Below are 22636 nucleotides of genomic sequence, written 5' to 3'. Positions count from 1 at the left end.
GAGAGATCAAGTCTCTGACATCTTCAACTGTGAGGGCATAGGGAGCCGTAAACTGTCTAAATGCTGTTTGCTCAGGATCACTAGGCAATGCTGAGCTGACGTGGATCTGGGGTGTACAGGCTGGGCCCCTCAGAACACACACACAGAGCCCGAATCGGAGGCAATTAAGCTCCGGTTCGCCTGCTTCATGTGACTCAGCACTAACGATCCCGCTGAAATAATTGGCCGGCCCTTAGGAACTTACAGAGGTAAAAGCCAACCGAGCCTTCATAGGCAGTGGCCACAGGACTGAAACGGGGATTGGGAGAGACAGTCAGGACCCACCCGTTGCATTGGTCATCCGGCAAAGGGAACAAACGGTCACCATTTGCATGGGATATCACCATGGCAGAGAAATGGCGTCATGGGCGGAGGAGATAACTGCAGTGAAACCAGCGCGACAGGTGTGTAATCCCCTAGCCATCTCTCTCCACACAGCGGGGGAAACCTTAAGGGCCACTCCCAGCTCTCCTGTGAACGCAATAACCAGACCGAGGGAACCAGGAGTGGCGCAGGACTCGCGGCGCGGAACTCCCGGCTACCGCTCCCACCAGTGCTGACAACTGAGGTCTCTTGCACCAGCTACCGGGGGCGTGGCTACAGGAGGGCAAGCAAATTCGCTGGGGGATCTCAGCCCCAAGCTCTACAAACTTAGGGTCTGAGGGAGGCAAACAGGGAGAGTGAGCCCAGGTGTTCATGAAAACAGGGCTCCCAGGAGCAGCAGACCTGGCGTGTAGACAGTATTGTGGTGAGCGCCACAGGTGAGCACGGCCTGGCTTGAGGAAACACAAGACAAGGCCCTAGACACTCAGGATTGGAGACCCGCCCAGTCTAGGAGAAAGAGCTGCTGCACAGTGAATGGTTCCCACCTATTGACAGGAGAAGCTTGGCCCAGTGGGCACAGCTCCACCTACTGGAAGAGAAGTTAATAGAACTCTAGGACTGCATTTATTATTATTATTATTATCATTTTTTTTTCTTTTCTTTTTCTTTTTTTTTTCTTTCTTCTTTTTCTTTCATTTTCAATTTTTATTTGTTGTTGTTCTTTAATTTTTTTTCAATGTTTCTATTTTTTTTAATTCTTTTAATTTTATTATTATTTTTTTTTAATTTTAATTTTCATTTTTTATTATCACTATTATTTTTGTTAAAATTTTTTTTCCGTCTTTTCTTTCTTTCTTTATTATCTAATCTTTGTTATTCTTGTTTCTTTTGTCTTTTCATTTCTTTTCAATCTTCTTATTCCCCCTTCCTTGAATTCTACCTCCCTACTCTCATTCTCTTTAGTGACTTCTTCCCTTCCCTTCTAATATCTTTCCTCTCAAGCATCAAATAAATCTATAAGAGTAAACAGTAACTCAGCAGTCAAACAGAACAAGAAGTAACATGAGCAGCATAAAAAAGCAAGGAAGAAAAGGAGTACAAACAATGAAGGACAGCCTAAATATTCAGGAGGACCTAGAGTCAGCAGAAAAATGGTCATATAAAGAACTCAAGGAACACCTTAGACAGATGGAATGGAACCTTAAAGAAGATACGAGACAGCAAATCCAAACAGTGAAAGAACACTTTGAAAATGAATTACATAGACAGATAAAAGAAGAAGTTAAGCATCTTTATCAGGAGATTGAGATTATAAAAAAAAACCAAACAATAATTCTAGAAATGAAGGAAACGATAAACCAAATTAAAAACTCAATTGAGAGTATCACTAACAGAGTGGAGCAAGTAGAAGCCAGAACATCAGATAATGAAGACAAAATATATCATCTTGAAAAGAGCCTAGCCAACTCAGAAAGGCTGGTTAAAAACCACGAGAAAAACATCCAAGAGATATGGGATAACATAAAGAAACCAAACCTACGAGTCATCGGGATAGAAGAAGGTACAGAGATTCAAACCAAGGGAATGAGTAACCTGCTGAAAGAAATAATTACAGAAAACTTTCCAGAAATAAAAAAGGAAACGGATATACAAATTGTAGATGCATACAGGACACCGAGCACACAAAATCACAGTAGACCAACGCCAAGACACATTGTTATGAAGATATCCAATATACAGAACAAAGAGAAAATACTAAAAGCTACAAGAGAAAGGAGGCAGATTACATTCAGGGGTAAACCAATAAGGTTAACAACGGATTTTTCATCACAGACGCTGAAAGCGAGAAGATCCTGGAACAACGTATTTCAAACACTGAAAGACAACGGATGCCAACCAAGAATTCTGTATCCAGCAAAATTAAGCTTCAGGTACGATAACGAAATAAAAATCTTTCATGATAAACAAAAGCTAAAAGAATTTGCAGCCAGAAAACCAGCATTGCAAAGCATCTTGAGCAAAACACTACACGAGGAAGAAATGAAAAACAATAACCAAAACCATCAGTGGGAAGTGCCTCTATAAAGACAGAGGGCGGGGGGAAAGCTAACCATGGAGAAACAAACTAAATTAAAAAAAAAAAAAAAGAAGATAAATAATCAAACATGGCTGGAAGTACAAACCATATATCAATAGTAACTCTAAACATTAATGGCTTAAACTCTCCAATAAAGCGACATAGGCTGGTAACATGGATTAAAAAAACAAATCCAACAATATGCTGCCTCCAGGAGACACATCTGATTGGAAAAGACATACACAGGCTGAAGGTGAAAGGTTGGGAAAAAATATACCATGCACACGGTCCTCGTAAGCAAGCAGGGGTGGCCATCCTCATATCGAATAAAATTGACTTCAAGACTAAATTAATCAAAAGGGATAAGGAAGGACATTATATACTGTTAAAAGGAACCATTTACCAACAAGACATAACAATTATCAATATTTATGCACCAAATAATGGTGCTGCGACGTTCATAAAACAAATTCTCCTCAAGTTCAAGAATCAAATAGACCACAACACAATAATTATGGGTGACTTCAACACACCTCTCTCACAATTGGACAGATCCTCCAAACAAAAGCTGAATAAAGAAACTATAGAACTCAATATCACAATCAACAACCTAGACTTAACTGACATATATAGAATATATCAACCATCATCAAGTGGATATACTTTTTTCTCAGCAGCACATGGATCCTCCTCAAAAATAGACCATATATTATGCCATAGGGCAACCCTCAGTAAATATACAGGGGTGGAGATAATACCATGCATTTTATCTGATCATAATGGAATGAAACTGGAAATCAATGATAAAAGACGGAAGGAAAAATCCTACATCACATGGAAAATGAACAATATGTTACTGAATGATCAATGGGTTACAGAAGACATAAAGGAAGAAATCAAAAAATTCTTAGAGATAAATGAAAATACAGACACAACATATCGGAATCTATGGGACACAATGAAAGCAGTTTTAAGAGGGAAATTCATCGCTTGGAGGTCATTCCTCAAAAAAAGGAAAAACCAACAAATAAATGAGCTCACACTTCATCTCAAAGCCCTAGAAAAGGAAGAGCAAAACAACAGCAAATGTAGCAGAAGGCAAGAAATAATTAAAATCAGAGCGGAAATCAATGAAATTGAAACAAAAGAAACTATTGAAAAAATTAACAAAACTAAAAGTTGGTTCTTTGAAAAAATAAATAAGATCGACAGACCCTTAGCCATGCTAACGAAGAGAAGAAGAGAGAGAACTCAAATCACTAACATACGGGATGAAAAAGGCAATATCACAACAGACACTACAGAAATACAGAAGACAATTAGAAATTATTTTGAAAACCTATATTCCAATAAAATAGAAGATAGTGAAGACATTGATAAATTCCTTAAGTCATATGATTTGCCCAGACTGAGTCAGGAGGATACTCACAACTTAAACAGACCAATAACAATAGATGAAATAGAAGAAGCAATCAAAAGACTTCCAACCAAGAAAAGCCCAGGACCGGATGGGTATACAGCGGAGTTTTACAAAACCTTTAAGGAAGAATTAATACCAATACTTTTCAAGTTATTTCAGGAAATAGAAAAAGAAGGAGCTCTGCCAAATTCATTCTATGAGGCCAACATCACCCTGATTCCGAAACCAGACAAAGACACCTCAAAGAAAGAAAACTACAGACCAATATCTCTGATGAACATAGATGCAAAAATCCTCAATAAAATTCTGGCGAACCGGATACAAAGGCACATCAAAAAAATTGTGCACCATGATCAAGTTGGATTCATCCCTGGGATGCAAGGATGGTTCAATATACGGAAATCAATAAATGTTATTCACCACATCAATAGACTTAAAAATAAGAACCATATGATCATCTCAATAGACGCAGAAAAAGCATTCGACAAAGTACAGCATCCCTTTATGTTCAAAACATTAGAAAAACTAGGGATAACAGGAACTTACCTCGACATTGTAAAAGCTATCTACGCTAAGCCTCAGGCTAGCATCATTCTCAATGGAGAAAAATTGAAGGCATTCCCCCTAAAATCTGGAACAAGACAGGGATGCCCTCTATCACCACTTCTATTCAATATAGTTCTCGAAACACTGGCCAGAGCAATTAGACAGACGAAAGAAATTAAAGGCATAAAAATAGGAAAGGAAGAACTTAAATTATCACTATTTGCAGATGACATGATTCTATACCTAGAAGACCCAAAAGGGTCTACAAAAAAACTACTAGAACTAATAAATGAATTCAGCAAAGTGGCAGGATATAAAATCAACACGCATAAATCAAAGGCATTTCTGTATATCAGCGACAAAACTTCTGAAACGGAAATGAGGAAAAACACTCCATTCACAATATCCTCAAAAAAAATAAAATACTTGGGAATCAACCTAACAAGAGAGGTGAAAGATTTATATAATGAAAACTACAAAACCCTAAAAAGAGAAGTAGAAGAAGATCTTAGAAGATGGAAAAATATACCCTGTTCATGGATAGGCAGAACTAACATCATCAAAATGGCGATATTACCAAAAGTTCTCTATAGGTTTAATGCAATGCCAATCAAAATCCCAACGGCATTTCTTGTAGAAATGGATAAAGCAATCATGAAATTCATATGGAAAAATAAAAGACCCAGAATAGCAAAAGCAATTCTAAGCAGGAAGTGTGAATCAGGCGGTATAGCGATACCAGACTTCAAACTATATTACAGAGCAATAGTAACAAAAACAGCATGGTACTGGTACCAAAACAGGAGGGTGGACCAATGGTACAGAATAGAGGACACAGAGACTAATCCACAAAGCTACAACTATCTTATATTTGATAAAGGAGCTAAAAGCATGCAATGGAGGGAGGATAGCATCTTCAACAAATGGTGCTGGGAAAACTGGAAATCCATATGCAACAAAATGAAACTGAATCCCCTCCTCTCGCCATGCACAAAAGTTAACTCAAAGTGGATCAAGGAGCTAGATATCAAATCAGAGACTCTGCGTCTGATAGAAGAAAAAGTTGGCTCCGATCTACATATTGTAGGGTCGGGCTCCAAATTCCTTAATAGGACACCCATAGCACAAAAGTTGATAACAAAAATCAACAAATGGGACTTACTTAAACTGAAAAGTTTTCTCTCAGCAAGAGAAACAATAAAAGAGGTAAATAGGGAGCCTACATCATGGGAACAAATTTTTACTCCTCACACTTCAGATAGAGCCCTAATATCCAGAGTATACAAAGAACTCAAAAAATTAAACAATAAGAAAACAAATAACCCAATCAACAAATGGGCCAAAGACCTGAACAGACACTTCTCAGAGGAGGACATACAATCAATCAACAAGTACATGAAAAAATGCTCACCATCTCTAGCAGTCAGAGAAATGCAAATCAAAACCACCCTAAGATACCATCTCACTCCAGTAAGATTGGCAGCCATTATGAAGTCAAACAACAACAAGTGCTGGAGAGGATGTGGGGAAAAGGGTACTCTTGTACATTGCTGGTGGGACTGCAAACTGGTGCGGCCAATCTGGAAAACAGTATGGAGACTCCTGGGAAAGCTGGGAATGGAACCACCATTTGACCCAGCTATTGCCCTTCTTGGACTTTTCCCTGAAGACCTTAAAAGAGCGTACTACAGGGATACTGCTACATCGATGTTCATAGCAGCACAATTCACAATTGCTAGACTGTGGAACCAACCCAGATGCCCTTCAATAGATGAATGGATAAAAAAAAATGTGGCATTTATACACCATGGAGTATTACGCAGCACTAAAAAATGACAAAATCATAGAATTTGCAGGGAAATGGATGGCACTAGAGCAGATTATGCTTAGTGAAGCTAGCCAATCCCTAAAAAACAAATACCAAATGTCTTCTTTGATATAAGGAGAGCAACTAAGAACAGAGCAGGGAGGAAGAGCAGGAAGAAAAGATTAACATTAAACAGATACATGAGGTGGGATGGAAAGGGAGAGAAAAGGGAAATTGCATGGTAATGGAGGGAGACCCTCATTGTTATACAAAATTACATATAAGAGGTTGTGAGGGGAATGGGAAAATAAACAAGGAGAGATGTGAATTACAGTGGATGGGGTAGAGAGAGAAGATGGGAGGGGAGGGAGGGGGGATGGTAGAGGATAGGAAAGGTAGCAGAATACAACAGTTACTAATAGGGCATTATGTAAAAATGTGGATGTGTAACCGATGTGATTCTGCAATCTGTATTTGGGGTAAAATTGGGAGTTCATAACCAACTTGAATCTAATGTATGAAATATGATATGTGAAGAGCTTTATAATGTTTTGAACAACCAATAAAAAAAAATTAAAAAAATAAAAATAAAAATAAATTGTGGAACCAACCTAGATGTTCTTCAATAAATGAATGGATAAAAAAACTGTGATATATATACACAATGTAATATTACTCAGCATTAAAAGAGAATAAAATCATGGCATTTGCAGGTAAATGGATGGAGCTGGAGAATATCATGCTAAGTGAAGTAAGCCAATCCCCAAAAAAAACAAATGCCAAATGTTCTCTATGATAAGGGGATGCTGATCCATAATTGGGGTTGGGGGGAGCATGGGAGGAATGGAGGAACTTTGGATTGGGCAAAGGGGTGGGATGGGAAGGGAGGGAGCATGGAGGCAGGAAAGGTGGTGGAATGAGATGGACATCATTACCCTAAGTACATGTATGAAGACATGAATGGTGTAACTCTATTTTGTGTACAACCAGAGAAATGAAAAATTTGCTCCATTTGTGAACTATGAAATGAAATGCATTCTACTGTCATGTACAACAAATTAGAACAAATAAATAAATTTTTTTAAAAAGAAATTTATACTTGGTGGTGGGCAGGCTACAGGAAACCTGCCGTGCACCATCCACCCACAGAGATTTGTCACCCTGACCTATGAGCAGAACTCTGTGTAGACACTATAAACCCAGATGCCCAACCAAGATCTATATCTACTCAGCCCTTGGGGTGCAAGGATTTAATCACTGTGCAGTACATAACCCAAAAAAAGATCCAAAGTTCTATTTAGAACTCACCTTCAGAAGCCATAACTTTCCAAATAGATCTCTGCAACTTCCAACTGGGAAGAGGAGCAGTCTAAGATGTTAAACAATATCCCAGCAGACAGTACTTCCAGTTCCATTCCCACCATACTCATGAACAGAGAAGCTGAGAGCCATCTCAACCAGCTATATTTCCAAGCTACTCCAGCAGGCAGAGAAATGAAAATCACAAAAGGAAGTTGGGTTTCATATCACCAAGCCCTGGCTCCCTTGGAGAGATACACAGCCCAAGAAGTAAGGAATAGGCTGGGTGCAGTGGCACATGCCTGTAATCCCAGTGGCTCAGGAGGCTGAGGCAAGAGGATTGAAAGTTCAAATCCACCCTCAGCAAAAGTGATGTGCTAAAGCAACTCAGTGAGACCCTGTCTCTAAATAAAAATACAAAATAGGGCTTGGAATGTGGCTCAGTGATCAAGTACCCGTGAGTTCAATCCCTGGTATCCCAAATGAAAAAAAAAAAAAAAGAAGAAGAAGAAGAAGCAAGGGACAGGATTTCAGCTACCTTTATACACTTTTAGTTAGAGTGGGGTTTTTTAATATTTCTTTTTCTAATTGATATATTTTAGTTTTTATTACTAAAAAATCTGTTGATTGGTTCATGTATATACATAGACGCATGTTTCTGGCATGGGGGGGGGAATGGTTTCTTTTCCTATTTTATCTAGTTTTTTTTCTTTTATTAACCATTATTATTTTATTCTAGTTTTCTAAGAGGTGGTGACTTTCTATTTGGTTGGTTGGTTTTGGTGGTGGACATTTTGTTTATTTGTTTCTTTTTAGTTCTGTTGTCTGACATGGGGGGGTTGGTGTTGTTCTGCTTCTACTTGTTTGCTTGTTCTGTTACTCTTACTCTTCTTATCTCTCCCTCTATAGCAAAATATCTTGTTGTCTCTCTTCTACTCCTTCACTTCCTCCTTATGGCCTTCACACATTACCTTGCTTCAACTTTCTCTCCCTTTGGATATGCCAACCTTTCAATAGACTTCAACCCCCAGCTTCTTTAATATTAATGAACTATATTTTTAACATTCTTTAAATCCCCATCCTGTTGGGGAATGGAATAAGGTCTTCAGAGGAAACCACATTATCATAGTAGTTCCCTGGGAGTGAATCAAAACAGCAATTCAGCACCAGAAGATTTAGTCTACAAAGATGAGAAAAGTGAAGAACTCTTTCACTTAAAACAGGGGCTCTAAGCTCTGGGATGAGGGTCCTGGCTGTACTTGGATGGGGTGGGTAAGGGACTAAGACCATTTAAATTCATACCAAATCTGGTGACCCCTGAGTCATCTCCTTCAGGCCTAGAAAAGGCTGGAAGATATACTGATATATTCTACTCTCTTCCCTACAGCACATGGTGTGAGATTTCAAGAAAGAGGGGTGTATCAGAGCTATCTGGCCAAAGAGAGGAAATCTCTGCAGTAAAACTCTGAATAGAGACTCTGCTAACAAGTTTGACTACTTTGGGTCAAAGCTGAGAATGAACATACTGCACAAGAACTGAAACCTCAGAAAGAAAACACTCCATTTTAAAAACCTAACCAAGAAAAGTAAACAAACAAACTGGATCCCAGAAAATGATGGAGGGTAGATAGTAAGTCCTTATTCCTATACAGCCCAGAATTGAAGCAGTAGGAAAACAGCTGGCCAGAGAGGAAATATAGTTTGAAAGCAATTTTGCCTTCCTTATTATCTAATTTTCCAACTAATTCAAGGAAAATCATTCCAATTTACCACTCAGATTAGTGGACTACTAAGAAAATGTTGTTAATAAATTTGAAGATTTGACAGTATAGGGTATTGTTCTGAAGTGGCTATAATTACTGGGGATGTGTATATTTTCTCAAGGTAGTGTTAGAGACTAGACATAGTAGCAAGTTTAAATGAAGTAAAAAGTATTAACACTGAGACATTTGCTCAAGACATGACACATTGTCAAGAAAAAGCAGCTCCCTAAAATGTAGAAGAGATAATTATCCAGGAAGATGGGTAAAAATATAGTAATATGAAAAATCAAGGAAACAAGTCACCCCAAATAGCTCACAACACAACTGACCCCATTGACACTATAGTGGAGGATATGCCAGAAAAAGAATTTAGAAAGTTGATAATTAAAATGTTAAGTGAACTAAAATAAAATATAAGTAATGAACTAAAACAGAATATAGAGTAATTTAAATAACATTTTAATAAAGATATAGAGATTCTGAAAAAGAACCAAACAGAAATCCTGGAAATGAAAGACTCAATAAATTAAATTAAAATTTCAATTGAAAACATCACCAATAGATTAAATGACTTTGAAGACAGAATCTCAGGCCCAGAAGACAAATATTTAATCTTGAAAGTAAAGCTAATAATAAAGATGTTAATAGACCATGACCAGAATATTCAAGAAATCTGGAATAACATTAAAAGACCAAATGTAAGAATCTCTGGCATAAAGGCACCAAAATACAAACTGAAGAAATGTACAACCTTATTAATGAAATAAATATCAGAAAATTTTCCAAACGTAGAATAAGATGGAAATCCAAATACATAAGGCATTTAAGACTCTAAAAAGACAAAAGTCAAAAAAGTGTCTCTCTGAGATATATTATAATTAAAATGCCTAATATACAGAACAAGAATAGAATTCTAAAAGCCATGAGAGAAAAATGGCAAGTTACACTGTGAGGTAAGCCTATTAAAATTTATACTGATTTATCAGCCCAAAACTTAGAAGCCAGGAAGGTTTGGAATAATATGTACCAAGTCCTCAAAGATAACAGGTGCCAACCAGACTGCTATGTCCAGCCAAACTATCCTTCAGAATTAAAAATGAAATAAAAACTTTCCATGATAAGCAGAAATGAAAAGAATTCATAACCACTAAGATAGCACCACAAAACATACTCAATGAAATAGTTTTCATAGAAATAATGAAAAATAAATACCAGAGGCATCATATGGATAAACTCACTAGAAGAACAGTAAATTAAAGGAGAATCAAATCTAAATTAAGCATTAGAAATAAATCAAAATGGCAGAAAACAAAAATTATCTGTCTATAATAAAACTGAATGTAGATGGTCTAAATTCTCCAATAAAACAACATAGATTGGCAGAATGGATTAAAAAATATGGCTCAACCTTATGTTGTTTATAAGAGACTTGCCTTATAAGCAAAGGCATCCATAAGCTGAAGGTGAAAGAATGGAAAAAGATATGCCATGCAAATGGAGACTGAAAACACCTAGAAGTAGCTATTCTTATATCTGAAAAAGTAGGCTTCAAGCCAAAATTAATCAAAAGATACAAAGAAGGATACTTCATGCTGGTTACAGGAATCACCCAACAATAAGATACAATGATTGTAAATGTTTATTCCCCTAACATCAGTTCACAAATGTACATAAAACAAATCTGATTCAATATAGATCCCAATACAAACAATACTGGGTAATTTAAACATACCTCTCTCACCAATAGATAGGTTATTCACACATAAACAAGTTAAAATCAAAAAAATACTATTAATCAAACATACTTAACAGACAACTAAAGAATATTCCATCCATCAACTGAAGTCACTTTCTTCTCAGATGCATCTTCTCTACAATAGACCATATTTTAACAAACAAAGCAAATCTTAGAAAAAAAGAGAGATAATTTATTGCATCCTATCAAATCATAATTAGATGAACTTAAAAATCAATAACAAGATAAAAAACAAAGAATTTAAACAATATTAATCTGGAAATTAATAATACAATTTACAGTGAGGAATGGGTGATGGAAGAAATAAGAAGAAATCAAAAAAAATTTAGAAACAAATAAGAACAGAGATAAAACATGTCAAAATCTCTAAGACAGTATGAAGGAAGTTCTCAGAGGAAAGTTTATAGCATTGAGTTCCTACATTAAAAGAAAATAAAAGATCCCAAATAATCTAATATTATACTTCAAGACCCTAAAAAAGGAAGAATAAACTAATTCCAAAATCAGTAGAAGACTGGAAATAATTAAAATTAGAGACAAAATTAATGAAACTGACAATTTAAAAAATACAAAGCATCAATGCAACAAAGAGTTGGTTCTTTGAAAAGATAAACAAGATTGATAAACCCCAGCCCAAATCAACAAAATTAGAGATGAAAACTTTTGAATTTCAGACACTTCTGAAATCCAGAAAATCATTAGAAACTATTTTGACAATTTATACTCCAATAAGCAGGAAAACTAGAAGATATTGACAAATTTCTAGACATATATGATCTACCCAAATTGAATCCAGAGGATATATAAAACCTAAACAGACCAATATTAAGCAATGAGATTGAAGTACCACAAATTAAAAACTTTCCAACAGAAAAGTTCAGGACCAGATGGATTCACAGCCAAGTTCTATCAAACTTTTAAAGAACTAATGCCAATATTACTCAAATTATTCCATGAAATAGAGAAGAAACATAAAATTCATTCTATGAAGCCAGTAGCATGCTGTTACCAAAACAACCTAAAAGCACATCAATGAAAGAAAACTACAGACCAATATACCTGAAGAACATAGATACAAAAATCCTTTTTAAAAAATAGCAAACTGCATTCAAAAGTATATTAAGAAGAAAAAACACCTGATCAAGTGGGTTTCATCCCAAGGAAGCAAGATTTGTTCCACATATCAATAAATATAATTCACCACATAAACATAATTATAGAATCATGTAATCATCTCAATAGATGCAGAAAAAGCCTTTGAAAAATTCAGCAACCATTTATGTTAAAAATATTCAAGAAATTAGGGATAGAGGAAATTTACCTCAACAGTATAAATGCTATATATAACAAAGCCAAATCAACATCAAACTGAAGTAGAGAAAGTGAAAGCACTTTCTTGAAAATCAGGAGCAATACAATGATGTCTACTCTCACTACTCTTATTCAGTATAATTCTTGAAACTCTAGCCAGAGCAGTCAGGAAAAAGAAAGAAACTAAAGGGATACAAATATATATAGGAAAATTCAAATTATCTGTTTGCTAATGACATGATCATATATTTAGACACCCCAAAAACTCCACCAAAAGACTTCTAGAGCTGATTAACAAATTCTGCAAAGTAGCAGTACACATTTTCAACATACGAAAATCAATAGCTTTCCTATACTCCATAAAGGAGAAAGAAATGTTTTCTGGGAAACAAATCAGAAAAAAACATCCCATTTACAATAACCTCAAAAAATAAAAATAAAACACTTGGGAATATATTGAATCAAGGAGGGGAAAGACCTCCACAGTGAAAACTATAAAACAGTGAAAAAAGAAATTGAAGAATCCCTTACAAATTGTATAGACCACCATGTTCTTGGATAGGCAGAAGTAATATTGTGAAAATATTCATATTACCAAAACCACTACAGAGATTCAATTCTCATAAAATTACCAATGATGTTAACCATAGCACTAGAAAAAAATCTTAAAATTCATTTGAAAGTATAAAAGACCCAGAATAGCAACAGAGTGCTGAGCAAGAAGACCTATGCAGGGGCATCACAATACCCGATCTCAAATTATATTACAGAGCTATAGTAACAAAAACAGCATGGTTATTAAAACAGACATGAAGACCAGTGGAATAGAAGACACAGAGACAAATCCACATAAATATAGGCATTTGATACCTGATAAAGGTTCTCAAAACATATGAGCTCCGAGGGGACTGTTAAGATCCAAACCTAAACGCTGCAAGTGAAGAAGTTTTACATTCTCCTACCACAAACAAAATGTCCTTTAAAATCCCCTGTACACTTTTCTATTCTATTCCATAAAGTTTTCCTAGTGCAGCCACCTCCCCCTTATCTCTGCTCACAGGCTCCTCTCTGCAGCTTTGGCAGCTCCCTGGACACAGCTTCCTCCTCCCTCTCCCAGTTCGTCCTCAGCTTCTCTCCATTGAACGTCTTAAGTAGAAATTCACTAGCTTGCATCTTCCCCTTCAATGCCCAGACCCACAAATAAATGCTTCATTAGAAAACAGAATTACACCTCCAAAATAAGAAAGTTTTCACTGAAATATATTTCTAGATGGGAGGTTTATACAGAGTAGGGATGTTTTAGTCAGCTTTTTCACTGCTATGCCTAAAATACCCAACAGAACAATTGTAGAGGAGGAAAAATTTATTTGAGGACTCAAAGTTTCAGAGGTCTCAGTCCATAGACAGCTGGCTCCATTCCTCAGAGATCAAGGTGAGGTTGAACATTATGGTGAAAGAGTGTGGCAGAGAGAAGCAGCTCACATGATGACCAGGAAGCACAGAGAGATTCCACTTACCAGATACCAAATATATACCCCAAAGTCACGTCCCCAATGACCCACCTCCTCCAGCCAAACCCCACCTGCCTTCAGCTACCACCCAGTTAATTCCATCAGGGGATTAATTCACATTAAGGCTCTCATAAATAATCATTTCTCTTCTACACTTTCTTTGCAATGTCTCCACATGAGCTTTTGGGAGACACATCTAAACCATAACAAAGGATCATGTCTATTTAATCAGCCAATACAATTCCACGTGTCATCTACCTTCTGGACTCCAAGCCTGAAAGATTGATTAAGAGAGATTTCATTTTATTTTAAGGGTTCTATGACAATCACCTGTTTTCTCAGAAATGAAAGGGGATAGACGTTTAATTAGAAATCATTTTAAACATGTTTCAAGCACCTTGAAATACCTTCTACCGTGTGAACATAAAATACTATGGTTTATAATTGTCTTAAGGCTCAACCAGAGAAATAGAATCAGTAGAAAATTTATATAGTAGAAGACTACTACAGGAATGACTTATGCACCTGTAGAATCTAGCTAACCAAGTCTAATACTCCTAGGACAGGGAGTCAGAAAAGAAAGATCTTAGTCAGGATGGAACCCAAAGTCAGAGACCAAGGTGGTTGCTAGAGTTTGGATCTGGACTCTCCCCAGAAGGTCCATGTGTTAAACAATGGATCCCACCTTAGCACTTTGGAGAGGTGGTGAGAACTTCAGAAGATGGGCCCTGATGAGGAGCTAAGTTGTGGGAGTATGCCCTTGAATGGGATTTCAGAACGCCATTCTCTTCTTGGCTTCTTCTTGTTCTTGGTCATGGAGTGAGTTTTTTTACTCCTCCAAGCACTCCTACCATGATGTGCTGCCTCACTGCAGGCCCAAAAGCCAAATGTGGACTGAACCTCGAAGACTGTGAGCCATAATAAGCCTTTCTTCCTCATAAGGTCATTATCTCATGTACAGTAACAGAAAATTGAATAGCACAGTTGTCATCCATAGGCAGAATTTCTCTTTTCACCTGGGAAAGCCCCAGCCCTCTTGTTGAGGCCTCCCAAAAGTTTCAGTTAAACTCACCTGGGATATTCAGAATAATGGCCCTTCTTGAAATCACCTGATAAGGGGCACTAATTACAGTTGCAAAATAACTTCGCAGCAGGACTAAGTGATTGATCGAATAATTGGCAACTGCAGCTAGTCAAGTTAACACAGCAAAGGAGCCATCATGCTGAATAAAAACAGCGAGAAAGAGAAGCACTTACGGACTTCACATTCCACTGTCACCATCACCCAGTCTGACATTATTATCTCCATTTTACACAAACTCTTCAGGCTGATTATTAGTTAAGATGCTATTGTAAGGCAGCTGCTTTGTATCTCAATCCATTGCAGTTAGTACCCAACTGCTCTTTATTAGTATCTAGAAGACAAAAAACACAGGAAAGAAAATCCATTTTTCCAACATCCAGCCAGAAAACCTGAGAAACAGCTTCTGACTTGTGCCTCAGTATCCCATCTACCACTCATCTCAGGGGGTATACCTCTCATCTCCTACTGAAAGTGCTCATAGGCCAGAGGCTCATTATTTAGTGTAGACATTTCATGAAGACCAGGGTTCTCAACAACAATATTATTGACATTTGGAGCTGAAAGATCCTTTGTTGTGGGAGCTGACCTGTGCATTATTAGGTGCTCTGCAGCATTCCGATTTGTACCCCCTGGATGCCAGCAGCACCCTCCACCCCTCCAGTTGCAATGGCTAGACACTGCCAAATTCCCAGGCAAACAGTAGAAAGGGGCAGCAAAATTGCCCCAGTTGGGAACTACCAGTGCAAACAGAGCTCAGGTAGATGATGCCTCTAAAGGAGAAGGTGAGGAGTACAGCAAGGTTATTTTGAACCCAAGGACCAGCTCTCTCTTCAGGGAAGCAGCCACCCCTATTGAGGTACAATGCTCTTTCACACCTTCAGGGATGTGAAGCTTCCTCAAACACTCCTCTCCTTTGCTTTTGTTCATCATTTTGATACCATGTTCAACGTGGTATCTGATCATCATTTTGACTCCCTGAGCCCCTCAAGTTTGGGAAAGGATCCTGTGGAGGAGCTGAGGCACTTCTTGCAGGTCTCCTTGCTTATTGCCCCCATAAGACCTAAGTTCCACTCCAGAAGCAACTGGATCTTAATCAGCACTCCATGTCCTCTGCCCACCAAGTGCCTAAGGCTCTTGCCCACTTCAGGCTGTCTTTAAAATAAAAAAAAAAACCTAATTGCACTGACTATACAATGTTCCTAGCATTGTGTTAAAAAAGAATGAAAATAGGTGAGATGTAGCTCAGTGGTAGAGCACTTGCCTAGCATATGTGAGGCCCTGAGTTCAATCCTAAGTATGCAGGAAAAAAACATAAAATAAGCTATATAGTTTCCATTAAGGCTAGAATTGTGCTAATTATCACTGAAATTATTCCTAAATTCACAATGTAAAGACTAACAATTTTTAAAGAACTGGTACCCTATGAAATACATTTTATATTAAAACTTTTATTTATTGATTAATTAATTTATTTATACTGATTAAGTATATATGACAGCAGAATGCATTTTGACTCATTGTACACAAATGGAGCACAACTTTTCATTTCTGTGGTTGTACACCATGTAGCGTCACACCATATGTGCAGTCATACATGTACCTAGGGTAATGATGTCCATCTCATCCCACCATCTTTCCTGCCCTCATACCTCAATCCCTCTTCTCCCTCCCCTTTGCCTAATAAAAGTTCCTCCATTCTTCCAATGTACCCCCCATTGTGGATTGGCAACCACTTATCAGAGAGAACATTCACCCTTTGGTTTTTTGGGATTGGTTGACTTCACTTAGCATGATATTCTCCAACTCCATCCATTTACCTGCAAATGCCACAATTTTTTTTCTCTTTTATTGCTGAGTAACATGCCATTGTGTATATATACAACATTTTCTTTTTGTTGTTTTGGGTTTTTTTTTCTTTTTATTTTATTTTAATTTTTAATTAATTTTTTATTTATATGTGCCAGCGGAATGCATTACAATTCTTATTACACATATAGAGCACAATTGTTCATATCTCTGGTTGTATACAATGTATATTCACACCAATTCATGTCTTCATACATGTACTTTGGATAATAATGTCCATCACATTCCACCATCATTTCTAACCCCATGCCCCTCCTTTCCCCTCCCACCCCTCTGCCCCTATCTAGAGTTTGTATATTCCTCCCATGCTCCCTCTCCCTACCCCACTATGAATCAGCTTCCTTATATCAGAGAGAACATTGGGCATTTGGTTTTTTGGGATTGGCTAACTTCACTTAGCATTATCTTCTCTAACTCCATCATTTACCTGAAAATACTGTGATTTTATTCTCTTTTATTGATGAGTAATATTCCATTGTGTATATTTGCCACAAAATTTTTTATCCATTCATCTATTGAAGGGCATCTAGGTTGGCTCCACAGTTTAGCTATTGTGAATTGTGCTGCTATAAGCATTGATGTGGCTGTGTCCCTGTAGTGTGCTGTTTTTAAGTCCTTTATATATAGACCAAGGAGAGGGATAGCTGGGTCAAATGGTGGTTCCATTCCCAGATTTTCAAGGAATCTCCATACTGCTTTCCATATTGGCTTCACCAATTTTCAGTCCCACCAGCAATGTATGTACCCTTTTCCCCACATCCTCACCAACACTTATTGTTGCTTATATGCATAATAGCTGCCATTCTAACTGGAGATGAAATCTTAGAGTAGTTTTGATTTGCATTTCTCTAATTGGTAGTGATGATGAACATTTTTTCATATATTTGTTGACTGATTGTACATCCTCTTCTGAGAAGTGTCTGTTCAGGTCCTTGGCCCATTTATTGATGGGTTATTTGTTTGTTTGTTTGTTTGTTTGTTTTTTGGTGCTTCGCTTTTTGAGTTCTTTATATACCCTAGAAATTAGTGCTCTATCTGATGTGTGAGAGGTAAAAATTTTCTCCCAGGATGTAGGCTCTCTGTACTCACAGATTGTTTCTTTTGCTGAGAAAAAAATTTTTAGTTTGAATCCATTACATTTATTGATTCTTGGTTTTAATTCTTGTGCCAAAGGAGTCTTATTAAGGAAGTAGGGGCCTAATCCCACATGATGAAGATTAAGGCCTACTTTTTTCTTCTATTAGACACAGGGTCTCTGGTTTTATTTCTAAGTCCTTGGTCCATTTTGAGTTGAGTGTTCTGCATGGTGAGAGATAGGGGTTTAATTTCATTTATTGCATATGGATTTCCAGTTTTCCCAGCACCATTTGTTGAAGAGGCTATCTTTTCTCCAATGCATGTTTTTGGCACCTTTGTCTAATATAATTGTAGTTTTGTAGGTTCGTCTCTGAGTCCTCTGTTCTGTACCATTGGTCTACTGTCTGTTTTTGTGCCAATACCAGGCTGTTTTTGTTACTATTGCTCTGTAGTATAGTGTAATGTCTGGTATAGTGATGCCTCCTGCTTCACTCTTCCTGCTAAGGATCGCTTTAGCTATTCTGGGTCTCTTATTTTCCTGTATGAGTTTCATGACTTCTTTTTCTATTTCTATGAGGAATGTCATTGGGACTTGGATTGGGGTTGCATTAAATCTGTATAGTGCTTTCGGTAGTATACTCATTTTGATAATATCAATTCTGCCTAACCAAGAGCAAGGTAGATCTTTTCATCTTCTAAGGTCTTCTTTTACTTCTTCTTTTAGGGTTCTGTAGATTTCATTGTAGAGGTCTTTCACCTCTTTCCTTAAGTTGATTCCCAAGTTTCTTTGTTTGTTTGTTTGTTTTTTGTTTTTTGAGGCTCATTTCCCTTTCTAAGGATTTGTCACTGATATACAGAAATGCCTTTGATTTATGGGTATTGATTTTATATGCTGCTACTTTGCTGAATTCATTAACTAGTTCTAGAAGTTTGCTGGTGGAACTCTTAGGATATTCTAGGTATAGAACCATATTATCAGCAAATAGTGCTAATTTAAGTTCTTCTTTTCCTTTACATATCCCTTTAATTTCTTTTGTCTGTCTAATTGCTCTGGCTAGTGTTTCAAGAACTATATTATTTTTTTTAAAGAGAGAGAGAGAGAGAGAGAGAGAGAGAGAGAGAATTTCAATGTTTATTTTTTAGTTTTCGGCGGACACAACATCTTTGTTTGTATGCGGTGCTGAGGATCGAACCCGGGCCGCACGCATGCCAGGCTAGCGCGCTACCGCTTGAGCCACATCCCCAGCCCTCAAGAACTATATTAAATAGAAGTAGTGAAAGAGAGCATCCCTGTCTTGTTCCAGTTTTTAGAGGGAATGCCTTCAATTTTTCTCTATTTAGAATGATACTGGCCTAGGGCTTAGCATAGATAGCCTTAATGATATTGAGATATGTTCCTCTTATCCTTAATTTTTCTAGTCTTTTAAACATAAAGGGGTGCTGTATTTTGTCAAATGCTTTTTCTGCGTCTATTGAGATGATCATATGATTCTTATCTTTAAATCTATTGATGTGGTGAATTACATTTATTGATTTCTATATGTTGAACCAACCTTGCAACCCTGGGATGAACCCCACTTGATCATGGTGCACGATCTTTTTAATGTGTTTTTGTACTTGATTTGCCAGAATTTTATTGAGAAATTTTGCATCTATCTTCATTACAGATATTGGTCTGAAGTTTTCTTTTTTTGATGTGTCTTTGCCTGGTTTTGAAATCAGGGTGATATTGGCCTCATAGAATGAGTTTGGAAGTGCTCCCTCTTTTGCTATTTCCTGAAATAAATTGAATAGTATTGGTATTAGTTCTTCTTTAAAGATCTTGTAGAACTTGGCTGTGTATCCATCCAATCCTGGGATTTTCTTTGTTGGTAGACTTTTGGTGGCATCTTCTATTTCGTCATTTGAAATTGATCTGTTTAAATTGTGTATATCATCCTGATTCAATTTGGACAAATTGTATGACTCTATAAATTTGTTGATACCTTCAAATTTGTTGATGCCTTCAATATTTTCTATTTTGTTGGAGTACAAGTTTTCAAAATAATTTTCTAATTTTTTTTGTATTTCTGTACTGTCTGTTATGATATTACCTTTTCCATCATGTATGTTAGTAATTTGAGTTTTCTCCCTCCTCTTCATTAGCATGGCTAAGGGCCTGTCAAATTTATTTATTTTTTCAAAGAACCAACTTTTTGTTCTGTCAATTTTTTCAATTGTTTCTTTTGTTTGAATTTCATTGATTTCAGCTCTGATTTTAATTATTTTCTGTCTTCTACTGCTTTTGGTTTTGATTTGTTCTTCTTTTCCTAGGGCTTTGAGATGTAATGTTAAGTCATTTATTTGTTGACTTTTTCTTCTTTTAAGGAATGAACTCCATGCAATGAACTTTCCTCTTAGAACTGCTTTCATAGAGCCCCAGAGATTTTGATATGTTGTATCTGTGTTCTCATTCACCTCAAAATTTTTTAATCTCCTCCTTGATGTTTTCTGCAACCCATTATTCATTCAGTAACATATTGTTTAGTCTCCAGGTGTTGGAGCAGCTTTTATTTCTTATTTTATCATTGATTTCTAATTTCATTTCATTATGATCTGATAGAATGCAGGGTAGTGTCTCTACTTTTGTATTAGCTAAGAGTTGCTTTGTGGCATAGTATATGGTCTATTTTAGAAAAGGATCCATGTGCTGGTGAGAAGAAAGTATATTCTCTCATTATAGGATGAAATATTCTATATATGTCAGTTAAGTCTGTTATTGATTATATTATTGAGTTCTTACAGTTTCTTTGTTCAGTTTTTTTGTTTGTAAGATCTATCTAGTGATAAAAGAGGTGTGTTAAAGTCACCCAAAATTATTGTGTTGTTGTCTATTTGACTCTTGAACTTGAGAAGAGTTTGTTTGATAAATGCAGATGCTCCATTGTTTGGGGCATATATATTTATAATTGTTAAGTCTTGTTGGTGTATGGTTCCTTTGAGCAGTATGTAGTGTCCTTCTTTGTCCTTTTTGATTGACTTTAACTTGAAGTCTATTTTATTTGATATGAGGATGGAAACTCTTGCTTGCTTCTGCAGTCCATGTGAGTGGTATGATTTTTCCCAACCTTTCACCTTCAGTCAGTGGATGAGTCTCTATGTGGATGAGTCCTATGAGATGAAGCTCTTGGAGGCAGCATATTGTTGGATTTTTTTTTAATCCAATCTGCTAGTCTGTCTTTTGATTGGCGAGTTTAGGCCATTAACATTCAGGGTTATTATTGAGACATGATTTGTATTCCCAGCCATTTTGTTTATTTTGGGTATTTAATGTGACTTGATTTCTCCTCTGATTAGATTTTCCTTTAGTGTAATCCCTCCCTCTGCTGATTTTCATTCTTGTTTTTCATTTCCTATTCTTGGAATACTTTGCTAAGGATGTTCTGTAGTGCAGGCTTTCTAGTTGTAAATTCTTTTAACTTTTGTTTATCATGTAAGGTTTTTATTTCATCATCAAATCTAAAGCTTAATTTTGCTGGATATAAGATTCTTGGTTGGCATCCATTTTCTTTCAGTGCTTGGTATATGTTGTTCCATGATCTCCTGGCTTTGAGGGTCTGGGTTGAAAAATCTGCTGAGATACAAATTTGTCTCCCCCGTATGTGTTCTGATTCCTCTCTTTTGCAGCCTTTACGATTCTATCCTTATTCTGTATGCTAGTCATTTTCATTATAATGTGACTTGGTGTAGATTTGTTGTAATTTTGTAGATTTGGTGCCCTGTAAGCCTCTTGTATTTGGTTTTCTAATTTCTTCTTCATGCTTGGGAAATTTTCTGATATTATCTCATTGAAGATAGTGTGCATTCCTTTGGTTTGAAAATCTGTGCCTTCCTCTATCCCAATAACTCTTAGATTTGGTCTTTTGATGCTGTCTCATAATTTTTGTATGTTCTGTCCATGGTTTCTAACTTCTTCACTATGTAATCAACTTTATTTTCCAGATTGCATACTTTGTCTTCATTATCTGATATTCTTTCTTCCAAGTGATCTAGTCTGTTGGTTATGCTTTCTTTTGAGTTTTTTATTTGATTTATTGTATCCTTCATTTCAAGGATTTCTGACTGGTTTATTTTCAGAGTCTCTATCTCTCTCGAAGTAATCTTTTGCTACCTATATTTTCTCTCTTATCTCTTTGTTGGAGTGATCAATTTTTCGCCTGTATTTGCTCATTTAGGTCATTCTTTAATTCACAGATTATTTTAATTATGAACCTCTGAACTCCTTCTCTGACATTTTTCAACTTTGCTGTCCATGGGCTCTTTTACTATACTATCCTGGTTTGTTTGGGGCACTTTCCTCCCTTGTTTTTTCACAGTGTCTATGTGTCTTCCTTTCTTGCAGTGTGGATCTGAGATATTATAGTTTCTTCCCTATATTCTTTTAGTACCAGTGCAGATTGTCTGTATCTCACCTTGATGTTAGGCTTACAAACCCTGCTGGTGTCCCTCAATGTATGCTACTGCATCTAAAGGGGGTGGCAGCAATAGCCAAGGTGACTCATGATAATAGTTAAGGTGTCCCAAGATGGAAGCAATGTCTTAAAGAGATGGGGTGAAACTGTGGGCCTCACATTCCTTTTGGGATGCCTGGTCTGAGATGCAGCTGCTTCTAGGCCCTGTCTGCTGTCAAAAAGTTAGGGGCTACTATGTGGGGAAGGCTATGGTGATGAGTGCAATGTCCCAAGATGGCAGTGGGTTAGGCTTAGGCTTCCAGGTG

Source organism: Marmota monax, unplaced genomic scaffold (genome assembly GCF_021218885.2).
Source record: "Marmota monax isolate L192 unplaced genomic scaffold, Marmota_monax_Labrador192_F-V1.1 WCK01_AAM20220418_F8-fsc00413, whole genome shotgun sequence".
In the NCBI taxonomy this organism is placed as follows: domain Eukaryota; kingdom Metazoa; phylum Chordata; class Mammalia; order Rodentia; family Sciuridae; genus Marmota; species Marmota monax.
This window is presented reverse-complemented; position numbering follows the sequence as displayed.